This window comes from Danio rerio, chromosome 13, assembly GCF_049306965.1.
Source record: "Danio rerio strain Tuebingen ecotype United States chromosome 13, GRCz12tu, whole genome shotgun sequence".
In the NCBI taxonomy this organism is placed as follows: Eukaryota; Metazoa; Chordata; class Actinopteri; order Cypriniformes; family Danionidae; genus Danio; species Danio rerio.
In genome coordinates, this window is record NC_133188.1 from 34,010,027 (window position 1) to 34,030,000 (window position 19,974).

Consider the following 19,974-nt stretch of genomic DNA (forward strand, 5'->3'; position numbering starts at 1 on the left):
CTGGTCCCACATGTGCTCACATCCAGTTAAAACTAGGGAGATCATGATGGCATGTATGACTGGACATGTCACACTTGTCACTTTCACATGAAAGTACTCCTATTTTTAGTGCTCAATTATTCGACATTCTGAAAAGTAGGCCTGCATTTCATTTTTAAAATGAACAATACGAAGTGGTGTGACGGCTTTTCGGCTGCTACCAGTTAGCTCACCATGTACATCAATGGACTTGAGATGTGGAGTGGAGATGACCATGGCAACGGGCTTTAAGTCCGGTGAAGAATGGTTTCAGAAAACAGGTACGACAAAAACAGAAGCCAAAAAATAAACAAACAAGTAAATAACAGGGTGAGAATGTGTTAAAACATGGTAAAGAACATGGTTCTTTTTCTGAATTGCTTTTTAATTTGTCAGGTGGGTTTAGGGAAGTGGGTGGGCGCGTCAATCTGTGCTTTTTAAGATACTATTGGTTGGGTTGAGGAAAGGTAGAGGGTGGGTCAGTCGATCGGTCAGTCAGTCTGTCGACAGCAACCTCTGGTGGATTTACGAGAGAACAGCAGGTGCACATGGCACTCAAAAGAGAAATTTGAGATCTGAAAAAGCATACACAAAGGCCTCTCATGGATTCACGAAAAACAAAAATGGACACAAAAAAAAACATAGCTCCTGAGACATATTTGATGGTCTCCAGAATATGTATATAGAGGTACACAGAGCCAGTTCAGAGAGTAATTAAATGTATAGGGGGAATGCAAAAATGCTACCTATTTTATTTAAATGCCAAACCAAAAATATTGCATGTAAATTTACATATGCATAATGAATCATGTATGAAACAGTTCAGTGTTATATTGAGTATTGTGGCATCCTTAGACCACACAGAACTAAGGCAGTTTGTACAAGTCCATCAGAGGAAAAGTGAAACAAACGATCTGATATCAATTTCACAATCAGGATAATGGCGATGCTTCATGTCAATCAGCTCTGAGAACAGTGTTATAGCAAAATTCATGATCAATAACATCATTCTCAAGCTGAAAGCAAACGGTCACAGGTATAGTAAGCCCTCCATCCCTTAAACCAAACCAGTGCATGCTTACATATTTCAGCAAACTAATATGAATCGTGTCTGAAATCTCTTAGCCTTGATTACCCTTTAAAATCTCTCAAAACATTATTTTAACTATGTTATTAATAAAACCGAATCTGGACTAACAGTTTCAAATTGGTGTTGTACTTGAAAAGAGTTGGGGTGGGAGTCGTATTTATGAATGAGCACATTGTGTTCTTTGGTTTCTCAGGAGGAGGTTTTTCTCTTGGCCTGATCTGTAGATAAATGTTTTCTATGTATTCGGTTTCACAGGAAAAAATGCTCGGGGTTCGCATTAACACTAGCTGGCACTGGCAGAATATCTCTCGCAGATAAGGCTGATGTTTCTATAAATTGGTTCGGATTGACTTTGATTTCGCATGTAAGATTCATCATCTTAGTGCGGCGTGTGGTCCTTGAAAATGGATGACACAGGAGATGGGAATTGTGGAGTGTATCGAATGGTGTCGGGGAAACGGTTTTTCACAAACTGAATCTGCTGCCACAGCCTATGAAACAAAACCCTCCACAGCCTCATTCCAGATAGCGATTGTGTCTTAAAAATGTCCCTCAAAACTTTCACATGCAAGAGATCCTTGCTATCTGCAATGGTCAAAAACCCAATTCCCAAGGATCTCTGTGCCAACCGGGCTAACCTTAACGACTTGTACAGCTGCAAAATGGGATTAAGTTACCGTGGCAATGAATGACATGAGCAGGTTGATTGCCTGGCTTGTGTGTAAAAAGATCGAGGTAATGTATCTAAATGTTTCCATCTTATTTCAGAGCACATGGTTGACATAGTGAAGAAGAACATTGCACCACTGTTTTTCCATGATGTTTTCTCTTGAGCTGAAATGCATATTTGTTTTCCTGAGTCGTTTTATAGTGCGGTTTGTTGCTGCATCATCATGCTGTTTATCTGACTAGGCTGTGATAACGGCAAGGGATTTATTGTGTAGTAAATATCCATGTAAACTCATGTCGTCCCTCGGCTGATCTGCTCTCGGTCGTGTCCAGAGGAGAGGGCTGTCTGTTATGTCTCCAGCCATGGAGATAAGCTCTATCTGTTTACATTTCAGCCTGTTTCACTGTCTTCTCTCAGATAGCCGGCCAGTTTTTCTCTCTCTCACACACACACACAAACCAGCAGTAAAATTACATATACTATCTCAGGAGAAATGTACATACAGTAAATTAGCCCTGAAATGTATAGTAGTTATACATTTTTTGAGAGCAAGAAATAATATAATATACAACTAAATCTGCAAACAAATGACTAAGAACTATTTGCTAGTTACAGAGATTTTTAGTGGCTATATAGGTGGCACATCGAGGTTAAGGATGTTTCATTCAAACTGACTGTAACATACTGGGCTCTATTTTAACAATATAGGTGCAAAGTCTAAAGCGCACGATGCAAAAGCATTGAGCGTGTCCACTTTTTCTATTTTAAGGACAGAAAAATACACTCTGTGTCACAGGGAATGGTCTAACAGGGTTGTGTTTATTGTCTTAATGAGTTACGGGTGTGTTTTGAGCATAATGTGCACTAAAGCAATCAGAGTCTCATCTCACATTCCGTTTATGAGTCAGTTGCGTCGCAGCATGGTGCATTTGCTATTTACATGGCGGAATTGTAAGAGGAAAAACTGAATGTTTCACTAGCAAGTGCGCCTCTGCAGCGCGAGGATAAAGAACGAGCCTCCTACATTCGGCCTCTTTACTTTCTCTTTACTACTTTTTACTCTTTATTACTTTTTACTCTTTTACTTTCGTGTATATTGAAATGGTGTTGTACGCACTCCAATGAAGACAGCCATTAGCCTTTATATTTCGTTTGTTAAACACAAAGATTTGTTTCAAAACTATTTCTAAATTTAGTTCTAATTTCCAGCAAACAAATAAATAAACAATAATTAAAGAGTGTGGTCAAAAAACTGAGTTATATCCAAACACTTATCCTATTCTTATGTCCTATATAGTGATGCATAAATCTCCAAAACCCAACAGCTAGACAAATCTAAACTTCTTTTTATTTAAAAAAAATATTTATATGCATATAATAAATACTACTAATAATAATATTATACAAATGCAAATTGTCATGAATAAACTGAAAAAAGCCCGTCGAGGTGAAGGAAGGCATGGAGGCAGTGGTTTTTATATTTATGTAGAAAATTATCATTTTTGTAACATATTAATCCTTTAATTTTTTTATATTTAAAGATATTTCTGTATTGCTGTACATCCTGAGTATATTAAGCAATGTTTAAGCGTTTGAACCCACACATGTGCATAACTAACACGCTCTGCACTGGACTTGCTTTTAGATGGTCAATGGTGCAGTCTATTTCAGTTCCTCAAAATAGCAACGCGCCAACGACGCGCCTTAACACACCTCTATTTTAGACCAGTTATGTTCACAAAGTGGTGCAAATGGATTTGCCTTTTAAACAACATTGAGCAAAACGTGAAAACTAGAGATGCACTGGTCTGCAAATAGTAACAAATCGTTCCAAACAGTCTTGCACCTTATTGCGCCGGGTGTTTGATAGGGCCCATTGTTTCTAATATTAATGGTGTTTAAAAAAAAAAAGTCCTACTCTTCAGAATGAAATGCATTTCTGTCATACTTATTCCATCATATTTGTATCTTCAGGAAAATAATATAAGACTAGTTAATGTGACAATGTTTTTTTTTCACTTCTAATCCTCATAAAAAAAAAATAATAGAATATTTAAAAAGTTGCTGAACATTTAAAAAAAAACTAAAATAAAAGCATTTTAAAATATCCATCACTGTTCCATTTGTGATGGATATACAGTAATATTTAACATGTACATGATGCTGACAAACTTATTTTAGCTTTCAGGATTGTTATAGTCTGAAGACAGTAATTTGTCAAATTTGACACATTTATGCTTATTTTTTTATGCTTGTTAAGGGGTGAAAAATAATGTCGCCTCTTTTTGCAAATTATAAATGTATTTTAAGAGCAAACCTTCAAACAAGTTTGTTGGCAGTCACTGATTGTATACGGTTTAGCTGAAGTTACATAACTTGTTCAAAGCATCATGGGGCATAGGGAAAAAAAGTGGATAGTTACCATGAGTCTGTCCTACCATATCTGACATCCAGAAATGTCATTTACAACAGCAAACCTATTTCGAAAACTGCCTATCTTTAAAAACAATCCTATTGGGTTTTATATTTTGTCAAATTCAAAGACATTTAGATGTGATTAAGTTACTACATTTTTGGGGGGGGGGGGGGGGGGGGGGGCTGCTGCAGGACCAGGAACCAGACAGATTCAGCGTGTCAGCAAAGGACTTGAGCAGAATGGAAGGAAGATCACAGGTCAGACTGTAAAAACATTCCCATACTGCCCTTCCCCCCTCAGTCATTCTCTCCCTCACACCCCCACTACTTCCCTGAGCCCTTCCAGCCGCCACAGTGACTCAACACAGGCCTTCCAGCTCGCTACAACACTCGTCGCTTTTGTAAGTCTTTTGTGCCAGGCTCAAGAAGTGGTCCACCACAGCATGGGTTTAACTCTTGTCATTCTTACAAGTTTAGAAGTCATTTCTTGCATCTAAACAAACAAGAAACAATAACATGTAGGCAAAGTGTTCTACCGCAAATCCAAAAATAAAAGTTCACTTTCATTTAGTCCCAAGATGACATTTTTATAGTGTTAGGAAAGAGTCAACCACTTGAATGATGAATGATTATATTTAACTGAAGGGTATGGTTACTTGCAATTATAAAAAAAAAAGAATAACATTAGAGGTCATGTGAATGTGCTTGTATGAATAAATGAATGAATGAATGAATGAATGAATGAATGAATGAATGAATGAATGAATGAATGATTGAATGAATGAATGAACGTGCTTCGTTATTGACTAAGACGAAGAAGAAGCAGACTAATAGAGTAAAATGCAATAATAGTTTATAATGCATTCTGTATAGCAACAATAAAGACCAATTCCAAATTTTGTAAATATTACAATGTCATAATTGCCATCATGATCTTTAATGCTGAACATTACAATACAGTTCAGCGAGATGGATAATTAAATAATTGATTATTGAGTTATTTATTATAAAAACAAAACTTAATTGCAGAAATGTGTTGATGATCTTAATGATTTGTTGTTTAAATATGTTTCTTCTTTAACTCTTATCTCCTTTAAATATTGTTGGTGTTTTAGGTTTTTGTTTTGTTTAGATACATTATAAACAAATAATGCATGTGTCATAATGTGTCATTTTTAGGGTGACAATTTTATCATCTGTCCAGGGACATTGGATAGAAAAATAGCCTTTTGGTCAATTCTGCTGGATTTCAGCTATGCTAATTCATGCATACTGTCCCTGCCAAATAAACAAATAAAATATATATAAAAAATAGATAAATGTAGAAAGAGAAAAATAAGATTTAAGAAAGATAAATAAAAAAAGGAGGAAGAAGTAAGCTAGAGCTAAAAAATACATAGGAGAAAGAAAATCCAGTCTGAATTTCTTTAACAAAATGCAAGGAAAAATGCCAATTCCCACTGTAAATACTTCAATGACATCATCACATCATTATGATAACAAATGGTCAAGGGCAGTTAAAAAAAAACAACAACATTGGAAATATCAACATTGATCCTTGTTTTATTGCTTATCCCAAAATCAGATCGGTAATTTGAATTACCTGTATGTTTTACTAAATATTACTTTACCTTTCATGTAAGCCACTTCTGATACCAAATGATCAACTAGAAGTCAAGTTATTATTTGTTGTTGCTAAAATTTGGATAGGCAACAAGACTTTTGTCAGCTAGTGTATGATGCTATTGTCATTGAAAAAAACACTGAGTTTTCTAACAGTAAACATGATGGAAACATTTGAGATAATGTATTGTAAGAGCTTATGTTACCAAAAATATATCAAATTGTTCTAGTGGTTCTTTGGATAGTTCAATGCAAAAATGAGATATTGTGCCTGTAAGAGAGCTTTTGAGTATCAGGCTTTAACATTTCAGAGTCAAATAATCCTCTCCAATGAATTTTCAGGATGCAGAATGATATCCTGTCAAGTTACAGACTCCCTCTCGACAAAGCTGACTGTCTTTCCTGATCCGCAATAATAACAGCCTCTAATGCAAGATCTGTCCAACAGGAGATTGCCTGTACTGTGATTAAAAAGCAGGAGACAAAAAAAAAAAAAAGTTCTGTGGTCCCCACTAGTGCTGTAGTCAGCATCCCACTGGGTGAACAATACGAGCTGACTTCCTGACCCCTTCGTCTGGGGATCCTAAAGACAAACAATGGGACCCTTAATTAACATCGGCCATTCCCAGCACTAGGCCCTTCCTGACGGTCCTGATTCAGAACTGAACACAAAGCTCGCTGTGTTATTTCTCTGACACCATCTACTGTGCTCGTGTGCCAGTTTGAACGCTGCTAGTTAGGCCTCAGTAATATTCGCTTTGAATGGAAGATAAAGAGCCATCGGCCCCTTTTACATCCTGAGGTCAAAATCTGAGCGGTGGCATTCAGTTTGGAATCCAGTGACTCCAGTAACAGGGATGGATCCGCGTGGGTTATCTGTTTATGATAGGAGATGAGCTCATGGCAGTACATTATCTGTTCTCCTAAGCTGGGCAGGATGTGTTTCCATGTTAGATAAGGACAAACAAATGGTCATTTTGCTGAAGTTATTAGGCTGGTACAATGTAATCAAAGGAACTTGTAGGTCGTGTGTAGTCTTGTAACAACAAACAACTTCTTGGCAACAATACCAATGACCTTGTGCAGGTTTATGGTGGCTTTGTTGATGGTTTAAAGGTTAGTGGCACACAACAGTGACTTTGAACAATAATTCAGAAGGTGACTTCCTGTGACTAACCACTGGAGAAATCCTAACTGCCTAGAGCAAGTTAAAGGGATAGTGTTACTTTTTCAGAACATAAAACAAAGATATGACTTGTTTTTGCTGTTGTTGTCATATATTGTGCATGTTTCAACTTGACTTATGTAATGATAATTAACTTTTGAGTAGTCTTGCATGTGATTGGTTTAAAATTTCTCACAACTTTCATAACTTTAATTTTCGTTACAATGATCCCATGAATTAACAACCGTAGGCAGTGGTCCAACTGTGCATTATGCAGTATACACTCACCGGCCACTTTATTAGGTACACCTTGCTAGTACTGGGTTGGACCCCCTTTTGCCTCCAGAACTGTCTTATTCCTTCGTGGCATGAATTCAACAAGGAAATATTCCTCAGAGATTTTGGTCCATATCCACATGATAGCATCACGCAGTTGCTGCAGATTTGTCAGCTGCACATCCATAATGCGAATCTTCCGTTCCACCACATCCCAAAGGTGCTCTATTGGATTGAGTTCTAGTGACTGTGGAGGCCATTTGAGTACAGTGAACTCATTGTCATGTTCAAGAAACCAGCCTGGGATGATTCGCACTTTATGACATTGTACGTTATCCTGTGGCCATCAGAAGATGGGTACACTGTGGTCATAAAGGGATGGACATGGTCAGCAACATTACTCAGGTAGGCTGTGGCGTTGACACAAATAATGCATCAGAAATTGAGACTCATCAGATCAAGCAATGTTTTTCCAATCTTCTATTGTCCAATTTTGGTGAGCCTTTGCGAACTCTAGCCTCAGTTTCCTGTTCTTAGCTGACAGGAGTGACACCCGGTGTGGTCTTCTGCTGCTGTAGCCCATCCGCCTCAAGGTTTGACGTGTTGTGCATTCAGAGATGCTCTTCTGCATACCTTCATTGTAACGAGTGGTTATTTGAGTTACTGTTGCCTTTCTATCAGCTTGAACCAGCAGATCATCTTGACCATGTCAACATGCCTAAATGCATTGAGATGTGATTAGCTGATTAGAAATTTGCGTTAACAAGCAGTTAGACAGGTGTACCTAATAAAGTGACCGGTGAGTGTATTTAACAAAAAATTTATATGTAACAAAATTACATATTATATACTGTATTTTCTTTCTTTCTTTTTTTTTTTTTTGCTTCTCATATTTGGGTGAACACATCTTCATCAAAAACATCCCAGATAAAGTAACACTTGCTGCTCTCCTAAACATTTTCAAAAGTCTACTGCGAATAACAAAGTTTGTCATGTCGTTTTGGTAGCAGTTTGTATAATATTAGTGTTGACATCCACTTCTTATATTTGTTTTCTTTCATTAACTTTTGCACTCAGCGGACCAGACATGACCACAACCTCTCACTGAGAAATGATTGAAATCTTATGAAGGATTCTGGACAAATAAAAGTTAATGAAAATATAATTACAATGGATTTATGAAATAATTATATGCAAAACTCTGGTGAAGGGTTGAACATCTTAGTCTTTTTATCCGAGTAATAAAACAGGAATCTCTGTGATTGTTTTAAAGAGTCTTTTTAAGACTGAGAAAGCTATTGTGCCCTTTAATTTGGCCTCATGAATCTTTTTTTTGACGAGGACATGTTTTAAAAATAAAAGAAGAAACGGAACAGGCCTGAAGCAGAATACAAGTGACATTTGTGGTTTTCTGAATTCTCAATATGACAACAGATCGCAACTCTCACTTGATGTTATCATTAACCTCCTTTGATTGTTGACACAAAGGTCTCGTGTAAAAGGGACATCAACAGACCAGAAAGTGGGAGGCTTGTTTGCAGTTGTATCAGCAAAAGTCAAAGGAAGAGTGCTATTCTCTGTGCACAGAACACAAAGCAGCTGGCAGGAAACCCGCTTTTCATATTCTTTTTTACTTTGATTTCCGTTTTGAGGAAGTGTGCTAAGTGTGCTCTCCCTGGTGCTGGCCTTCGTCAGCTGACTGTTTCCAATTTCTGACAAGGACTTCTCTAAATGTACGGACAGTGAAAACATGGCTTTATTAGGAATTTTCAGGATTCTTAAAATGAGGAAAAAAATATAGCTTTTTTTATACGCTCACCGGTCACTTTATTAGGTACACCTGAATAGTCCCTAGTTGGACCCTCTTTTACCTTCAAAACTGCCTTAATCCTTTGTGGCATAGATTCAACAGGGTACTGGAAATATTCCTCAGAGATTCTGGTCCATATTGACATGATAGCATCACGCAGTTTCTGCAGATTTGTTGGCAGCACATCTATGATGCGAATCTCCTGTTCCACCATATCCCAAAGGCGCTATATTGGATTGAGAACTGGTGACTGCGTTATGCTGCTGAAAGTAGCCACCAGAAGATAGGTAAACTGTGGTCATAATGGGATTGACATAGTCAGCAACAACGCTAGGCTGTGGCGTTGACACCATGCTCAATTGGTACTAATGGGCCCAAAGTGTGCCAAGAAAATATCCCCCACTTCATTACACAACCAGCCTGAACCATTGATAGGATGCTTTCATGTTGTTGATGCCAAATTCTGACACTACCATCCGAATGTCACAGCAGAAATCGAGACTCATCAGATCAGGCAAAGTTTTTCCAATCTTCTATTGTCCAATTTTGGTGAGCCTGTGCGAATTGTAGCCTGAGTTTCCAGTTCTTAGCTAACAGGAGTAGCACCCTGTGTGGTCTTCTGATGTTGTAGCCCATCATCCTCAAGGTTGGACGTGTTGTGCATTCAGAGCTGCTCTTCTGCATACCTCAGTTGTAACATGTGGTTATTTAAGTTACTGTTTCCTTTCTTTCAGCTCGAACCTGTCTGGCCATCTCTTCTAACCTCTGGCATCAACAAGACATTTGCGCCCACAGAACTGGGACCATTCTCTGTATACCCTAGAGATAGTTGTGTGTGAAACTCCCAGTAGATCAGCAGTTTCTGAAAAGCTTAGACCAGCTTGTCTGACACCAACAACCATGCTACATTCAAAGTCACTTAAAACACCTTTCTTCCCCATTCTCGGTTTGAACTGCAGCAGATCGTCTTGACCATGTCCACATGCATAAATGCATTGAATTTTACGTTAATGAGCAGGTGTACCTAATAAAGTGACCGGTGAGCATATATATTGTATTGAGCCAAATGTACGTAATGTTTAAAATTCTTCAATCATTGGCATAGATGGCCCCAAGGAGAACCTTTAACATCCATGAATCTTTTCACAAAAGGATCTTAGTGGAAAAAGGTTCTTGAAATTGTCAAGCAAAAAAATGATTCATTTAAAAGCTGTTCAAAGAAAAGGTCTTCTGGAATTAAGTCACTGTGAAAACCCTCTGTTGAAACTGTTATTTTAAAGAGTAAACAGAATTTACAAGAGTTTTGGTTCCCCAAGGAAAGACTACTTGAAAGAACTAGTGTGAAAAGCATTTGTAAAAACCACGATAAAGGAAAAGTAGCAATTATATAGACTTATTTAAAAGTAACAGAATTAATTCCGTTAAATCATTACCTTCAAATAATGTTTATTATTGTGCATGACGATAAAAACAACAACCAAAACACATGTTTTGAATGCGAGCACTACATCTGCATTGCAACATCACACTGCTTTTTTCCCAGGACTGCAGGATGACAGGCTGTGAGAAACACTGAGCAGCTGCTCTGGACAAACATGAATGCAAACAGATTTCTGAACCAACATTGCACTCAAATTCATTTACTTAGTGCAATTTGTGTACAATAACATCAATCTCTGCAGACCAACTTTGGCGCTGGTTGTCTTTAATAGCAGTAAATGTCAGTACTACGCTGAAAAGTATTTTACAGTATATGATCCCTGTCTAATGCAAACACAGAATCTAACTAACACATGTGGAAATCCACACACTATAGGGACAAATCATCATTCATCCATGCAGTACAGAGATTTTTTTTTTTTTTTTATGAAGTGAAGCAAAGTTTAAAACTAAAACCATCGAAAGTTGTTGGTAACTCTAAATCTGAAAACTGACAAACAGTTTAGGTTGGATTAAAACTATAAGAAGACTTTAAAAGATCGATTGTAAGGCAGTTTTACATCATAATAAAACACTGCCAGCTTTGTTTGATGTCTTGTTTTGTTCAGACTCTTGTTCAGATCATAATTCTTTTCTGATGCAAACAACTTCCTGATTAATTGTTCCAAAAACAGATAAAGATGATATATAGCGTACAACAAAAGGCACACTTAATCCAACCAGCAAAAGACATATTTGACCATGAGTCTTGTGATTTATACCACATCACGGCTTTTGAAACAGTCATTAAAAGTTTTCTAGCTTTCAGACCTGTCAAATGACCAAGTCCACACCATACATTATAAAGCATTTTAACAATGCATTCACACCTCATTACTCGGGTCTGACACAGTTTCTTATTGAAAATAGACTTGCTTATGTATGCGGTTACAGCTATTTATTTGTTTCTATCAAGGAGCAGGAAATGCATTGTCATTTTGGCTCCCTATTAGAGCCATGTTTATGTAATTATCTCAGCAAGAGACTGCGGAGAAGGTGACTGTCTCCTAAGAGCACAGTGATTGCCTCTTACATCAGAGTGTTTTCTTTTCACAGGCAAGAGCAGTTGTAATGGAAGTTTGTCTCAAACAAAGGTTTCTTGTCAAATGAAATTACACAACCCAAGGCTAATGTTTACAATTTCCCTATCTTATATAATGATAACAGCAACAACAAATCATAAAAGCTTTACGCGCTCTGACCAGCGGCGGACAAACTGCTCTGTGAAATAAAACATGCAAAAAGGTGTTCGCTTTGGTTGTAATTAAGTTCTAGGAAAGAGCTCGGGTAGATTTCATGCTGCTGATGATTGTGGCTCCATTTGTTCAGAAGAGCCTCCGGAGTGTTGATTCTGCCACCTTTAATCAATAGACTTAATTGGTCCGAACAGTAAACCATGCAACATAAGGCAATATGCATTTTAAATGATGGTGGGTTGTTTTGACACAAACTTGCGTCAAAAATATACAAACCCAAGCACTGTATAAAATCTTTTAACTATTTAAAAAAAAAAAATTTCAGGTGGGCTTTTCAATATTGGACCTAAAACTGTATTATTTTCAAAAACTTTAATGAAAGTTGCATCACAAACTGCAAATTTAATGATATTAAAAAACAAAACACTATAAGAAACAAGTACACTCAAATAAATACCTAAAGGTCCGTATTGATACCTAAAAGGTTTATATTATTACATAAACAGGACAAGAGCATGCCTTATAAAATATCTAGATACTAAAATGTACCGTTATAATGCCAATATCCACCTTTTACGTAAAAATGTGTACTCCCTCAACCTCCCGCTCTCCCTCATGAAGCAAATACAAAAGAAACTGAAACTGCAATTCATCGAAAATCCGCTAGTCATGGCTCCATAATGGAGTAAATTTCTATTGAGCCCAATGTTAAAATGGCCAACTTTACAGCAGAAAAAAAGGTGTTTACAGCCTGGTACAAAGAACAATTTTAGTTCATATAGCTAATATTACCCGTCATGACAACTGTGAGGGGGGTATGTTTCTTTTATAACTCATCCGTTTTGTTTATATTAAGTCTGCATAATTAAGGGTATGGCCACTTGAGTGACAGCTATAGGTCTCGCTGGTTGCCATCACGTCACCTTAGCTGATTCCGGCTGATAAGCTGCTGAAGCAGCATATACAATGCATTTTGTTTTATGTGGCTTTACATAGTCAGTTGCTTTTTGAAATCATTTCTAACAACTATCAGATGATATGTCATGCTGTGGGCACTTTATTGTGCTCACAAACCATTCACGTTGCCTCCATTTGCCAGGTGAGTGAAATTATATACTTATTTATCATCTCTATAAATGTATTTGTTTTATTTAAGATCATTTATCAGTTATATTGTTTTTTAGAACTTAAATGCACTCCAGAATTTGACAGATTGATTAGCTGTAGGCTATAGAACAGTCGTTGTTAAACAGTGTTATGCCTGGAATTCATAAATAGTCTTGCATTTACTAACACAGACTATATTGGAAGTGTTTGGAAATAATTTGCGCTTTCCTCTTGTAGAAAAACATTTGGGAAGCATTTCTCCCAAAGAAAATCCTGTCTAAGCAAAATGCTAGCATGCGTCTGTAGCTCCGCCTCTTTGCCCTTGTTTGGTATCCCCTGGTCGGTGCGATTACACACAAACAAAATGGGGATGGTTGGCCACGCCTACTTGTAGCTTCTTTCATGTTCTTCAGAAACCCATGGGTGACATCACAGATACAATGTCCATATCTTTTACAGTCTGTGGTATCACCCCAGTGACAGCTTGCATACCTTTATTATAAGAATCCATACTGGCTATTTCAGAACCTAAACACTCCACAAACCAACATAAGTGCATTTCAATTCAATAGTAAACAGGCTTCAACTGTCAAAGCAGCTCAAAAACAGAACACTGGAGGAAGACGAAGCAGGCTATATATACACATTCCATTACCATGATTACGATTTGAACAAGAGATGTATTATGTCAAAAGAATAATGAGAGCTCTGTATGAAATCAGTGGCATCCATGTGTTTTTGATTAACATAAGAGAATCTACAACTTTGCCATCAAAGGATATGAAGACTACAGACTCCAGCTGAGTCTACTGTATCTGCCTCATCACTGAAACTCTTGGTACACAGTGGTAATCTTATCAACTAATTTACTGACAAAATTGTCAAAAACAAGTGGTGTTGTTTAGCAGTCATAAGGAATGTGCAAACTGACCTTTAGGGTAACCGTGTTTTTAAAACAAAGGGACAAAGTTTTATATATATATATATATATAGCTGTGTGAGCTGAAACTGTGCCATTCAAAGCTAAAGCAGGGGTGCACAACTTTTTTGTCATGAAGGGCCAAAAACAAGACTGGATTGAGGGCTGTGGGCTGAAGGTAAATATACCAAACTGTATTACATTAAAGCTTCCATGGGTAGTTTCCTAATTTATTTACCTAAAAAAAATAAATAAATAACAAAACTTTACATGAACCAATTGCAGTATCATTTAAAACTTATTACAGTAAAAACAAAAACAATCCCATTAATTACACAATGGAGTTCAATGTCAAATACCAATACAAGTCAAGCTTTTGCATTGGTTTGGTCACGTTGTTATGTGCATTGTCCTCTATTCACCGAGAGACAGTTTGTGCATTATTAAAATTCCAATTCATTTACAACATTTAATTGAAAGTTTGCTATAAAACTATAAAATAGACAAAAAGGTTAGCCTACATTAAATTCAAAATGACGTTCTCTGTTAAAGGGATTCTCCTCAATGTTTCCCATCATTCTCTTTCCAGATGGGTTGGTGGGCCAAATCAAAGCTTATCATGGGCCAGCTTGGCCCACGGGCCCTAGTTTGGACATCTCTGTGCTAGAGGGTTAATTAACTCACCAGTACAAGAGATCACATATTTAGCAAACTATTCTATTCTATTCTATTCTATTCTATTCTATTCTATTTTATCCTACACACTCAGAAATAAAGGTACAAAGTCTGTCACTGGGGTAGTATCTTTTCAAAAAGTACACTTTTTTACCGTACAGTTAAACATTTCATTAGTACCTTTAGGGTGGACTTTTGTACATTTAAGGTTCACTTTTGTATCTTTAATGGACTATGATGTACATATTTGTACTTTTTAGGTATCAATTTGTACCTTTAAGGACCTGTTAGGAACAAAAATGTACCCTTTGAAAAGGTACAGTACCATCCAGTGACAGAATTTGTTCCTTTATTTCTAAGAGTGTATTCTATTCTATTATAGTTACAAGCTGGTCAACATGTTGCAATGTAATGTGATAATGTTCTTTCCACTTTTTTTCTGACAATGAATCACTAAAGCATTTTTTTGTTAGTTTTATAATAAAAATAATAATTTCTTACATTTTATATAGCGCTTTTCTAGACAAAGCATTTTACACATTGCGGGGAATCTCCTTATCCACCACCAGTGTGCAGCATCCACCCACATGACGTGATGGCAGCCATATTGCACCAGAGCGCACACCACACACTAGCTAATTGGTGGAGAAGAGACAGGGTGATGAAGCCATTTAAGATATGGGGATTTTTAGGAGGCCATGATGGACAGAGGCCAGTGGGCAAATTCCGGTCAGTACGCCGAGGTTAAATAAAACATTTTAACGACCACAGAGAGTCAGGACCTCGGTTTAATGTCTCATCCGAAAGATAGCACTCACTGAGCAATATAGGCCCCGTTTACACTAATGCGTTTTCGTTTTAAAACTGAGCGTTTCGAAAACGCTGGAGAGGCCTTTTTCATTCTAAAACGCTGCTGCTCCATCTTATTAGTGTGGATGGGGGAAAACGGAGACATCTGATAACGAAGGCGGGGCTGCTGAGATTCTGATCTGATTGGGGCTTTTCCTCAATATTAAGTAGCTTACACACACAGTTCAGTCTCGCATCATTTCCCTGTAAGTTCGGACTTCGCAAGTTTGATATGGAAAACAAACTCTCGAGGACATGTTCGGTAAATCTTCAAAGGTAACAGTGTACTTTATAACCTTATTCACATCATCTAGGCTACGTTGTTGCACTTTCTCAAAAATAAAATGAAAACATGATTTAAGGAACTGCCTATTTTCATTTTGATATTAACAACTTATTAACATGCTGAGGCGTCGTGCTGCATCTTCACTGTATGCATATTTATAATAAAACAGAGCCTATATAACATCACTGCCTCTTTTCATTTTCATTGAAAATACAAAATGTATCCTCTGCTTTGCTAAAGGTCAGTTTTAATAATCAATAATAGCCATTATGAAAGTATAACGCACAATAAGTTTATACATTATAGGAAATAAAGGCAAGCGATCAGTCAATTTACAGAATGTACGTTGTTACATTAATTATTAAATTATCTTTGCGCTCAGCCAAAACACGTTACCTGTGAACAAGTAATCGATTCAAAAGACCAAAGTCTGGGAAAATGTCGTTAGATATAGACAACAAGATTAATTAAATATCACGTTTAACAAATATAGTGAGATTAGATCCAGCGGGAGATGCTTGATGAGCAGTCCAACCAGCACAGCTCTTATCTGGGTAGAAATGCTGCAGCGCTTGCCCGAGAGTGTGTGTGTGGTCACGTGATGTGCGTTTTCAGCGTTTTGGTGTGGACGGAGAGCAGTTTAGAAATGCTGGGTAAAACGCTAGTGTGGACGCGGATCGTTTTTATTCTAAAACGCCGTTTTAAAACTAAAACACACTAGTGTAAACGGGGCCATAGAGTCCCCTCCGCTGTATGGGGCATTAGGACCCACACAGAACACAGGTTAAGCACCCCCTGCTGGCCTCAGTAACACTACTTCCAGCAGCAGCCTAGCTTTCCCATGTGGTCCCCCATCCAGGTACTGACTGGGCACAGCCCTACTTAGCTTCAGTGGGTGACTATGTAAGAGTTGCAGAGAGCTAGCTGCCTGCTAATTTAACAGTTGGCCTATCATGAACGTTATAGTGACAAACAATTGTCAAACAAGTGTCAAACCAAAACCCATGATTAATGCTTTTATTGCCTCTTTAGCTCATGTCACAGTGTGCAAGATTTAATTTCAATCATCTTGAGCTTTTTATTTGAATTTATATTGCAAATTGTAGGTAAAATTGGCCACACAAACACACACATGCACACAAACCATGTTCCTGTTCATTAATCATTCATTTAAAAAACATGCGGTTAGGGTGAATTAGATAGGCTAAATTATCCATAGCATATGTGTGTGAATGAGTGTGTATGGATATTTTCCATGGATGGGTTGCAGCTGGAAGGGCATCCGCTGAGTAAAACATCGGCTGGATAAGTTGGTGTTCATTCCGCTGTGGCGACCCCAGATTGATAAGGGACTGAGCCAAAAAAATGGATGAATGAATGTTAATAAATGTTTTCTAGCATGGTTTGATGAACAAATCCTTACATAACATCCCATGTGTTGCCCCTCACACAACAGATAAAGCAGGGAAAATGCAAGTAGGAGACAGAAACATGATTGTGACCCTGTAGTAATTTCTTTGAACAACAAAAGGCATTCTTTTCTGCACCCTGTACCATGTTTCGACGATTTCCTAACAAGACTCACATTGATAGGCCGAGGGTGGGAGTCAGAACACTTGCTGTGAATGACATCCAGTGTCACTATGCGACTGTGACACAAAAAAGGGCATTGGCAATAGGGATGCATTGCAGAGGACATGACTCACGAGCTGAGCTTACATGCAGCGGCTCTTACACTTCTGCAAACTGCATTCCAGCGCACACATTTTCCATGAGGAAATCCCATCGCACCTCTGTATGCGGGTAGATACAGAACGAGTGTCATAAACTGTAACAATTAGATACTGAACTGGTGTAATACACAACCAAATGTCGAGTTTAAAGTCCCCAAGAAATCAAAACCAACCATCTGATTTTGTTAGCTTACGTTGCCTGTTTTGTGGTGAACAATTCATCTGTGCATGTCATTAAGAAAGAAAAAGATGGGTCACACTTTATTTTGATGGTTCATTTGTTGAATTTAAGTTACATTGCATCTACTGTACATGCCAACTAATTATCATTAGATTATAAGTTAGGTTAGGGTTAGTGTAAATTGACATGTACTTGCAAAGTGTCTTATAGTCAGTTAAATGTTTGTTGAAGCAGTGGTATCAGTAGATTTTAAGCAGAAAGTCTACTACTTAAATGGACCATCAAAATAAAGTGTTACCAAAAATTGTTTGACCTTCTAATCTTTAATTGAAATCTGAAAATGCACGTCCTGTTTGTTTTCAATTAAATGATCAGATTCTGTGATTTTGAGGTAATGGGCATGGCTAACATACTTAACCACGCTGGTTCAACTCTCAGTTTTGACAACAAACAGAAATGGTGAGCAGGAGAAGTCTGTCAGGTTGTAATAACTCTTCTAAAACCCTTTTCCCAATATTTCTGAATGAAATGCCTACTTTACTACATCCATTCAGTCCACGATAGAAAAAACAAGCTCATTTGTTTCTCATTTAACAAGCTTTTCTCATTTACTTATTTGAGTAAATGCCCCCTGTTTACTCATTTAAAATTCTGGTTTTCTAAGAGGAGTGTCACAATACAAAAAAAAATTCCAGTTCTGGTGTTGTGTCTTAACTGGTTACCGTGTTAACTGGTGTACCTTTCCAGATGTAAGCTATTCACTTTTGCAGATTGGGAGATTCGTCACTTTTTCACAACAAAAAATGCCCATCCCAAATAAAAATTCTTATTACTTGGTGTCAGTGTAAACATTATGGATTTTAATATTTGTGTGGCAGAACAGTATATAAACAAAATTAATCTAAAAAAAATATTTATAATTTACATGTCATCAACTTAATTCAAACTCGTGTAGTCAAAAGGTTCAGCATGAGTGTTAATGAACCCATATAACTGAGCTATTCAGGACTACGTATGAAAGGGTCTGTTTTAATATCTTTATCAGTCAAAATATTCTCTGCTGTGGTTGTGGACTCGTGTTAACTTGTTTCCATAGACTCATGTTAACATGTACTCGTGTTAACATGTTTCTACAAACTCTGCCGCTGATATTTTCTCAGAACAGCTCTGAATAACAAAACGATGTTTCATCAGTTGGTCAAACCATGTTTTTTCATAGTTGTAAACTTATGTTGACTTGTGCTTTTGGACTCTCTATTTATTGAAATAAATACAGTAAAAATAGCAATACTGTGAAATATTATTATAATTTTAAAAAATTATCATCAAGGTTATTATAGTTAACTGTAATGTACCGTAAAGTTAAAACCATACAACTAAAATAAACACAACCAAATAAAAATATGCATTTAAAAAGGTATTTTATTTCAATTTGTGGGAAATATTTGTTATTTTTTCGGTTAACTACAAAAACAAAAATTTGAAAACATGTGCATATAATTTTGACTGTAATGTAGTAATAATGTGCTCCTTTTGTATAACTATTATTATAAAGGATAATAATGGTGTAAAGTGCTATAAACTTGAATTTAATTGAATATATTTATATATTTGTGTGTGTACAAGAGAGAGAAAGACAGCAGCAAAACTAAAAACTAAACATTAGAAAATTGTAAACATTGTTCATAATAACCATTAGGGAACCAAAAATTAATGAAAGCAACAAATAAACAGCAGCAAATAGTCATATCAGAATATTTTCTGAAAGATCATGAAGTAATGATGCTAAAAAGACATTGCTTTGGCAATCACAAGCTGAAATCATATTTTAATTAGGCCAACAGTTAAAAAGAAAACAGTTTTTACTTTATTTGATTCTAATAAATGACAAAAACACCGGAAATGTTTTAACATGTAGAGCTGAGTCGCAGCATTTTGAGGTCTCTGGAATTCTGGGTAATGAATGACAGGGCAAAACTGTTCCCCGGTTTAGTGGAGCTTGTTTACATAACTCTCACTAGCAGAGCAGAGCTCCTCAAACAGCTGTCCCACTCAATGCTGTTCATTTCTAAATAGCGCTCCCAGTGGAGCTCGGCTAGGGCCGAACCACTTCCTCTAGGTGACACAAATGAGTCTGAACCACACACACCAAATACATAACCAACACACTTCCTGCCTCTATGCTCTGCTTTCAACCAAATCCTGACATTCCTCAATTCCTTACCAGTCCCTATGATGGCTGCATTTGAAACTCTGCCCCTGCCCTCACTGGTTAGCTTGGCCCACTTGCATCTGGTCTGCTGGGAAGGGAAAGGAGACGTAGACGGTGCGCTGGGAGAATGCATGAGAATGTGAGTCTGAGCGCTGGCTTTAGATCACAGGTCCCGCTGTGCCCTGTGAAGTCAAATCCTCTGTGTTTGTGTTGGCAGGGAGTTTGTGGTGCTCTGGACGGGACAAACCCTTAGTGAGGACCAGCTTACCC

The 19,974-nt window shown here is 37.3% G+C and overlaps 1 protein-coding gene and 1 long non-coding RNA gene across 3 annotated transcripts in view; one reads left to right on the forward strand and one right to left on the reverse strand.

Moving 5' to 3' along the window:
* Window positions 1-19,974, reverse strand: part of zcchc24 (zinc finger, CCHC domain containing 24) — a 67,454-nt gene that overhangs the window by 36,592 nt on the left and 10,888 nt on the right. The window lies entirely within an intron of this gene.
* LOC137487412 (uncharacterized) overlaps window positions 1,276-19,974 on the forward strand; it is a 19,061-nt gene continuing 362 nt past the window's right edge. The window contains exons 1-3 of the long non-coding RNA XR_011005976.2: window positions 1,276-1,843; window positions 19,720-19,843; window positions 19,922-19,974. The exon at window positions 19,922-19,974 is cut by the window's right edge and continues 362 nt beyond it. This is a non-coding gene — a long non-coding RNA (uncharacterized lncRNA). The remainder of the gene's footprint in view (window positions 1,844-19,719; window positions 19,844-19,921) is intronic.